Here is a 9,311-nt window from a genome sequence, read left to right as displayed (position 1 = left end):
AGTGGAGAAGACTCATATACTAGACACAGGGCTGGAACAGAATTCCATGGAGCATGTTGCCACCAAGGGGCAGCATAGAGCTGCTGCAGCCTGCTCTATATCCCTTCACCTCACACTTGATATTTATATTAAGAGAAAACCCCTCTGGACTGCTTCTTGGGACCACTTGTGCTGTTCTGTTTTGTTTTTCACTTCAAGATTCATAGAATAAAGGCCTCCTCACTGGCCCTGGAAAAGAGACTAAAAGCCCTCAGTAGTGATTTATTATATACATATTTTAAGATAAAGTAGTCCCTTCCTAGGGTTAGCAGGCAGTCTTGTAGGTCTCTGTCTACTTCTGAGCTTCAAGAGGGTTGGGGCACAATGGCTAGGAACTTAAATTGCTAACAAAAATTGGTTGCCAAATTAAAAAAGGTAAAAATTTGAACTAAAGTCTTTGGTTTCTGTTGTGTTTCTGTTGTGCTGTTTTTTGAAACAACATTTAGGCCGAAGATTTATACCTCATTCTAAAAAAGCACAGAGAACCAGGTCATAGGGGACAGGTATTTTGGGGGAGGTGTCTCAGAGACAGAAATCAATCTCTGTGTCTCTGACTCTGTCTCTCTCTTTGCGTGTGTGTGTGTGTGTGTGAATTTCTGACATGTACACATGGGTGCCAGTGCACATGAGTGCATATGCTTGTGGAAGGACTCTCTCTCTCTCTCTGTGTCTCTCTCTCTTTGCGTGTGTGTGTGTGTGAATTTCTGACATGTACACATGGGTGCCAGTGCACATGAGTGCACATCCTTGTGGAAGGAAGCCAAAGGTTCATATGGGGTGTTGACCTCATATTTCTTGAAACAAAGTCTCTTATTGAATTTGGAGCTCATTAATTAAGCTGACCAGCCAGCCAGCTCTGGGAATTCACTGACTTAGCCTCCCTAGCTCTGGAGTTCCAAACACAAGCAGCCTTTTATGTGGTGCTGAGGTCTGAACTCAGGTCCTCCCCTTTGTATAGCAAGCACTTTAACACCGAGACATTTTTCCATGCCACCAGATCATTTTCAATTGTGAATGTGATATATTACCCGACTCTCAAATCCACAGGAAAGAAATCTCAAATACACATGTAACTACATAGCTCCAATGCTGTCCTAAGACCTTAGGATTTTGGCCTAGGAAAGCAATTGACTTGAAGTCGGGCTAATGAGCCATCCTAGTAGGAGCATGGAAGGCAGCAGTGCTGAGAGTGTTGGAATTGTGGAGGCCCAGCTCATGACGTTTCAGAGGGGAAGAAGAAGAATTAGCATGTGGTCTAGAGACCATTTTGTTGAAGTATGTGGCTGTCTTTATTATTATTTTAATTATTATGTTTTTCAAGATAGAGTTCTCTGTGTAGTCCTGGTTGTTTTGGAACTCACTCTGTAGACCAGGCTAGCCTCAAAGATTTCAAAATAGGCTAGTATCGACTGTTGTGTGCTTATCAGTAGCCAGTCTTATGTAGATCTATAAAGAACAGGAGAAAGCTGAGCAAGGAAGAGTACAAAATGGATGACTGAGGGGAAGAGGAGCCCCAGAAACATTTAGGTTCTAAGTGGACAAAGGGCAAGACCCCACCTGCTAAGCTCCCTTCTTGTGAAAAGGGATTAAAGAAGTTTGGGGCTGGGCGTGGGGGCACACAGTTTTATTCCAAGCACTTGAGAGGCAGAGGCAGCCTGGTCTGCAGAGTGAGTTCCAGGATAGACAAGCTTAGGAAGTGAAGAAAACCATTGAAAACAGAAAGCTAATTGAATGAGGGGCAGCTTCAGCCACTTGGCTCTGACTTTGGAGTCAAGGATAGAAGAAAGGGGTCATAGAATCTCCTTCCACAGCTAAGGAAAGCTGCCGAGGCCAGACATGTGTCAAGGGTGTTCCTGCATGGAACTGTGAAGGAGCCTTGGAGACCCCAAGACATTGGAGATGGCAGAGTTGTGGGGTACCTGCCAAGGAGCGCTAATAACAGGGTGGGACCAGCCCAAGAGCGAGGTGTGCTGCAGTCAACAAAGCTGAAAGGACTTGGAGATTTGAAGAGTGCTTTGACATCAGACACGAAGACAGAGTTTGGAATGTGCCCTGCTGGTTTTAGGTCTTTCTGGTCCATTCTTTCCTTACTATGTCCCCTTTTCTTCCTTTTAGAATGGTAATTTATATTCTGTACCATTGTATGTTGGAAGTATGTGACCTGCTTTTGTATTTTGACTTTATAGGGGATTAAAGTTAGGAGGTTGCCGTGAGTCTCAGAAGAGGCTTTGGACTTCGGACTTGCAGACAGTGTTGAGACCTTGCTAGACTGTGGAGACTTGTTGGACTGAACGCACATTTGCATTATGATGTGGCTACAAGCCTATAGGGGCCAGGGAGTGCAATGTGGTGGTTTGAATAGGAATGCCTCCCAGAGACACATAGATGTTAATGCTTGGTCTCCAGAGGGTGGCGCTATTGTGAGGTGGGTCTTGTTGGGGGAAGTATGTCACTGGTGGGTGGGTTTTGAGGTTTTCAAATGCTTAAGCCAACCCAGTAAATCTCGCTTCCTGTTGCTGGCAGATCTAGATGTAGAACTCCTCAAATCCAGCACCATGTCTGCGTGCAGGCTGCCATGTTTCCCACCATGATGATAATGGACTGAACCTCTGAACTGTAAACAAACACTGTGGGGCAGTGGGCTGTGCACAGACAGCCTGGTCTCAAGTTGAGCAAAGGTCTGGAACCCCTGCGACCCTATGGGTGGTGACTTTCACCTGCATGGGATGGCATGTGTTCGGCCACGCCTCCTGGGTCCTAGACTCCTGTCTTGTAGCTTCAGCCTCCCCCCACCCCACCCCCACCCCCGCAGAGAGAGAGGTACGTGGCTATCACAGGAATAGCACCAAGCCCTCCCACAAGCAAATAAGGTTTCCCCAATGCTCTCAGACCAAACCAATGAGAAGTACCTGCTGTCAGACCCTTACCCATCTCAAAACTGTATATAAGGCTCCTGTACAGAAGGATTGGGGGTGTGAGAACTACTCTGTCGTCCAAGACTTTTGTCCTAAGAGCTGTAACACTTGAGAAGAGATCTACTCTCCTGAAGCGCCGCCTGAGCCCCTGCCGCACTCCTCAACAGCCCAGCCTGACCCGACTCAGTGCAGGGCAGCACGGAATTACTGCGTGGCAGAGATGGAGGCACGGAAGCGGGGAAGCAACTACCCCTCCCTGCCCGCATTCGCTTCCTCGCACCAGGCCTGGCCAGAGATTTCCACGGAAATCTCTGGTACTCAGGCCCACAAACCCCCAGAAGAAATGCTTTCCTTTATAAGAGTTGCCGCGATCATGGCATCTCCTCACAGCAGTAGAACACTAAGACAGCTGTGTTTCTGTGTGAGAGAGAAAATGTGCTGTGGTGAGGGCGACCCAGCTTTATCGCATCGGCTTTAAGAGTGGATGGACGAAGGTAACTACAGCAGAAGATGCTGCTCAGAGGCACTAAATTCTTATGTCCACAAGGTGGCACCCCATACCTGGTATGCACATTTTCACTTCCTAAGGCCAAATAGATGAAGACCTTTTGCCAGAAGAGGGCGCAGAAACACCTCCCTTCCTTTCCCTACCTGTTGAGTGGGAACTGCCTTTATAAGCTGTGTTAAGAATGGAGGAAGGCGATATTGCAAGCTCTCTCACTACTGTGAATTAGAAGATGGAATGGGGCCCTAGCATATCAGTGTTATATTGAAGGCTTTAGTTAATACTGCCTAATATAGGGACACAGGGCTAGAAAAAGAAGAGGCAAATCATTTTTATTTGCAGATGGTATGATAGCATGTATTTTTATGTTTTAACTTTTTATTATTGCAGTGTGTGTGTGTGTGTGTGTGTGTGTGTGCGCGCGCGCGCGCGCGTGCGAGCGTGCTTGCATGCACATGTGCATTGATGCAAACACATGCAAATGCCATTCTGTCTTCTCAAAATGTGCTGTCACCTGCGGCACAGAAGTCTGTACTTCCCTGGCCGTGTCCCTGGTGGCTTTGGCCTGGAGTGAGCACTAATCCATGCTGTCTCTACATGGCTGCTTCAGGTTGGCAGTGTTACAGGTAACATGGGGTTTGGCACTTTATTTTTGTGTCTAATTACAAATTATATTTTTATATCAAAGAAAGCATTTCGTTAAGCTTATGGTTTCTGAGGGATACAGTTCACAGTGTCAGAGTAAAGGCCTGGCATGAGGAAAGGCATAATGCTCACTGTGATCAGCAAGTAGATCACTTATATGCAGCCTCAACCTTAACCATAACCCTAACCCTGTGTCTAACCCAATTCTAATCGTAGCTATAACTGAATCTAGACTATCCCTATCCCTAGTGCTAATCCTAAAACTAACACTAATGCTAATCCTGCACCCAAACCTACTCTAAACCTAATATAACCAATGGTCTAAACCCAAGCCTAAGCCTAAACTTAGGTCTAAACCTAACCTGAAACTAGATTAGCCCTATTCCAATGCTAACTCTAGACCTAATCTTAAATGTAGTCTATTCCATAACTATAGGCCTATCCTATGTCCATCCTTAAGTCTACCTAACCTTAACATTGGCACAAATGCCAGATACAACCCTAACCTGAAAGTAACCCTAACCTAACACCATTCTTAAACAATACATATTATTCTCTTCATATAAGTACTAACTATAAAATTAACACAGAACAAGACCAAATAGCAAACCATAGAATCCTGATACAAACAACCCTAGAAATAGCCATAAAACTATTGCAACCAAAGCTGTAACACTAGCAATATCTATAATGACACCTGACCCTAAACTTAAACATATCACTACACTTATCAATACTAAAATCCTTAGCTTTATTTATGAGCGTAACCAAAGAACACTATCCATAGGTTTCACCCAAACAATATCTAATTCTAAACTTGTTCCAAGGCTTGAGAAAAATGCTAACACCAATCCTAAATCTAAATCTTGCAATGAAATGGTGGTTTAAGGTTTAAGGTTTAAACATTAAACCAAACTTTCCAAGGTCTGGCTCATCTTGAACATGAACTCAAAGAGTAAACTTAAATAATACAAACCCTAGACTTAACTTTAACCCTGGGGATCCTAGCCTTAAAGCCATCCCAATAACTAACCTAAAACAAGCCCTAATGGTAATCTTAACCCTAGCACTAACCCTAGCTCTGACCCTAACCATAGTCCTAGCACTAACTCTAATCCTAAGCCCAGCAGAAGCTAACCATTGCTCTAACTATAATACCAACAACTCTGACACTAAACTGCAACCTACCCATAACCACAGCCTGGCCCTATTCCTAAAACAAGGCCTAACCCTGCCTTGAACTGCTGCAGAACAATATCTAGACTCATAACTCTATTCCCTGAATAACATAACCATAGCCTAATTCTAACTAGAGACCAACACGGACTCTAAACTTAGCCCTAACAAAAACCCTAACACTACTTTAAAACCCAATCCTAACCCTAATCCAACCATAACCTCAGCTCTAGAACTAAACATAGTCTGAGTCTAACCCTAACCTTAGAACCCTACCCCTTGTCCCACCTCTCACTCTAGTCCCAGCAGCAACACTAACTGTAGACTGAACTAACTGTAGACATTAATTCTAGCCTAATGCTAAACTTAGTATCAACCCTAACCCCACTCTAGAGAAACATTAAATGCTAACCCTAGTCCTTTTCTAAAGCTGACTCTAGGCCCCTACCCTAAACATATTACCAGTTGTAACCTACTCCAGAGGAAGACATTAGCCCGAGGCCTAAAGTTAACCTTAGCCATAACCCAAAATACACTAAATTTTAGCTAACCAAAAATAAAACACTAACTCAAAACCTAGTGTTAAGCCTAGATCATAGTCCTAACCTTAGCACCAATGCAACCCTTATTCTTAAAATAAACAGCCCAAACGCTAACCTGAGCAATAAGCCTAGACTGCCTTACCCATAACCACAGTGTTAAAGCTAATCCTAACCCAAATATTAACCCTAACCCTAATCCTACCCCTATCCCTACCCCTAATCCTAGCCCTAGCCCTACCCCTACCCCTAATCCTAGCCCTAATCCTACCCCTATCCCTACCTCTAGCCCTAGCCCTACCCCAGCCCTAATCCTATCCCTACCCCTACCTCTATCCTTAGCCCTAGCCCTACCCCAGCCCTAATCCCAGCCCTACCCCTATCTCTAGCCCTAGCCCTAACCCTAGCCCTACCCCTAACACTAGCCTTGACCCTAACTCTAGCCCCAACCCTAGCCCTAATTCTAACCTTAACCATAACACTAACCTAATCCTACCCTTAACTTAACCCTAGCCCTAACCCTAGCTTAACCCCAGTCCTAGCCCTAACCCCTCCCTAGTCCTAACTCTAACCTTAGCTGACCCTAGCCTTAGCTCTAACCCTATCTCTAACCCTAACCCTAGCCCTAACCCTAACCCCAGCCCTAGCACCATAATCATAACTTTTCAACTTTGAGAGCAGGATATGATGCTGAGATCAGACCCACACTAGAGAAGTTCTGACTGGACAGAGATTGTTGCCAGATGGTGTCTTTGCTAATTTCTTTTCTTAAAAAAAAAGTATTTCATTTCATTATTTTGCATGTATGGGTGTTTTGCCTTCATTTATGTCTGTGTATTACATTTGTGCGATGACCCTGGAAGAAAGAAGGGACTGTTGAATCCCCTGGAGCTATAGATGGTTTTGAGCTGCATGTGGGTGCTCAAACCTGGGTCCTCTGGAAGAGCAGTCATTGCTCCTAACCACTGAGGCATCTCCCTACCTCCTATACTAATGTCTTTTAAAATGGAATTTATTTGTCTCAATTAACCCTTTGGTAGAAAAGAGATCAGTATATTTTATATAAAAATCCCACAATTTCTTCCGCTTTGATAATATGCTCTTTTTCTTTGATTTTTCTTAACTTTGACTGACTTTCTGGTTCCAAGGTATGTATTAATAACGTATTGTGATAAGATGTCAAAATTTTGCCAGTTACTGTTGATTTTTACTTCTTCTTTTTTGGAAAAATAGTCTATTTTTTATTAGTCCTTTGAGAGTTTTATATAACATGGTTTGGTCATATTCAGCCCTTACAAACTCTTTTAATATTTAACCCCCATCTCACCTTTGAGTTCTTAAAAAAGTCCTTCAAGACCAATTTGTGCTGCCCCAATAGTCTTCAATGGGTGGTCTTCCACTGGAGCATTGATTTACCAGGGACCACACTTAGGGAAACCCCCCCCCCAAAACCAAGCAGACAACGCCCTCCTTCATCAGGCAGCTAACAGTGCTGATAGCTCCCTGGTTACCTAGTTATTAGGTAATACCATGGTGGGATTATGCACCCATCTCCCCTCACCATGCTGGTATTTGTTCTGTCTTGGGTTTGCTATTGCAACTGCTGTGAGTTAATGTGCACAAATACTCTGCTGTGTCCAGATGATGTTTCCTGTAGTCAGCCTTCACCTCTGAATGTTATCCTTTGTACACATCGACTGGCACAGGAAAGGACTTTCTGAACAGCTTGCAATTAGCACAGGCATTAAGACCAACTATTAATAAACGGGATTTCATAAAACACTGAATAAAGAGGCAGTCTATAGAATTAGGAAAAAATATTAAACAAACTGCATTAGGTTTGGATTTGGCTTAAATTTGGGTTTGGGTTTGGGGTAAAAGTTCTGGTCCATGCTTGGGATGAAGTTGGGATTAAAGTTCAGGTTGAGGTTGCTGTTGGGTTAGGATTGAATTAAGGTTGGTATTTGGGATAGTTTTAGTCTGGGGTTGTGGTTAGGGTTAGAATTTTGGTTGGGCTTGGAGTTGTAGTTGGGTTTTGGATTGGAATTGGGTCAGGTTAAGAATTGATGTGGAGGTTGGATTTGGGATCATTAATGGTGTCAGGTTCAGAAAAAGTGTTAGAGTTAGGATTGGAGATGGTGTAGGAGTTGGGTTTTTGGTTGGAAGTGGATAATAGTTGGAGTTGGAGTTGGTTATGGAATTGAAGTAGAGTGGTGGTTTGGATTTGGTTTGGTGCTTGCATAGGGGTTAGGTCAGGGTAGGAGTTGGGTTGTCTTTAGGGTAAGTATTAGGGTTTGGGGTTGGGTTTGGTATTGGGATTGAATATGGCTTTGGGGTTGAGTTAAGTACAATTAGTGCCAAGGCTGGAGTTTGGGTTGGATCTGGGAGTATGATTGGGGAAGTGGTTTGTGTTAGGTTTGGTGTTGAGTGTAGTGGGATAGGATTGGGGCTGGGGTTGACTTTGGGGGTTGGGAAAAGGTTGGGTTTGAGCTTGGGGTTGCATTAGAACCAATATTGGGGCCTCTTTATTTGGGATAGAGATCACAATTGGAATTAGTGTGGGAAAGGGGGTTGGGTTTGGGGTGAGCTTTGGTATTATTGTTGGCCAAGGGCTTTGGGTTGGTTCTGGGGTTGGTTTTGGTGTTGTATTCCAGGTTGAGTTTGGAGTTTGGATTGGGCTAGGCTCAGGGTTGAGGATGGGGATGAGATTGGGTTTCAGGTGTGGGTTAGTGTTAGAGTTGAGATTGGAATTGGCATTGTTGTTGATGTTGAGTTTGGGCATTTGGTTTATATTAGTTATAGAGTTCTCCAGAGTAACAAAATTTGTAGAATGAATCTCTATATATATGTAAAGGAGATTAATTATAGTGACTTACATGCTGTGGTCCAGCTAATTCAACAATGGTTGCCTATGAATGGAATGTCCAAGAATTTAGTAGTTGTTCAGTCCATAAGACTGGATGTCTCTGTTGGTCTTCACTATACACTGGAATCTTGAAGAAGTAGGTTCTAATATTAGTGAATGAATGGACATGCTAGTGGGGAGGAAAGTTAACAGGCAGAGAGGGAGGAAGGGGGGAGAGGTTCCTTCTTCTATGTTGTTTAGATAGGCTGCCAGCAGAAAGTGTGGTCCAGATTAAATGTGGATCTTCCAACTCAAAAGTCGGGATTAAAGGTTTATCTTCCCATCTTAAAGGTATAGATTTGAAGTGGATCTTTTTTGGAGGTTGATCTAGTGGTGCTATGTTTTCAAATGCTAAATACTGGCCCCCAAGATCTTGTTGAAGTTCCACAAGTACATTCCCATATACACCAAATGATGTTGTGTAAAATTTGCTCTCCATTCTTCTCTGACGGGTTAAATAAAAATGGCTGACAGCCAATTACTGTGAAGAATAGAGGCAGGCAGGGCTTGGCTACTGAGCTGGGGGTCACAGGTAGGGAAGAGAGAGAGAAAAAGAAAGGAGAGGAGAGGAGAGGAGAGGAGAGGAG

Source organism: Mus caroli, chromosome 14 (assembly GCF_900094665.2).
Source record: "Mus caroli chromosome 14, CAROLI_EIJ_v1.1, whole genome shotgun sequence".
NCBI lineage: Eukaryota > Metazoa > Chordata > Mammalia > Rodentia > Muridae > Mus > Mus caroli.
This window is presented reverse-complemented; position numbering follows the sequence as displayed.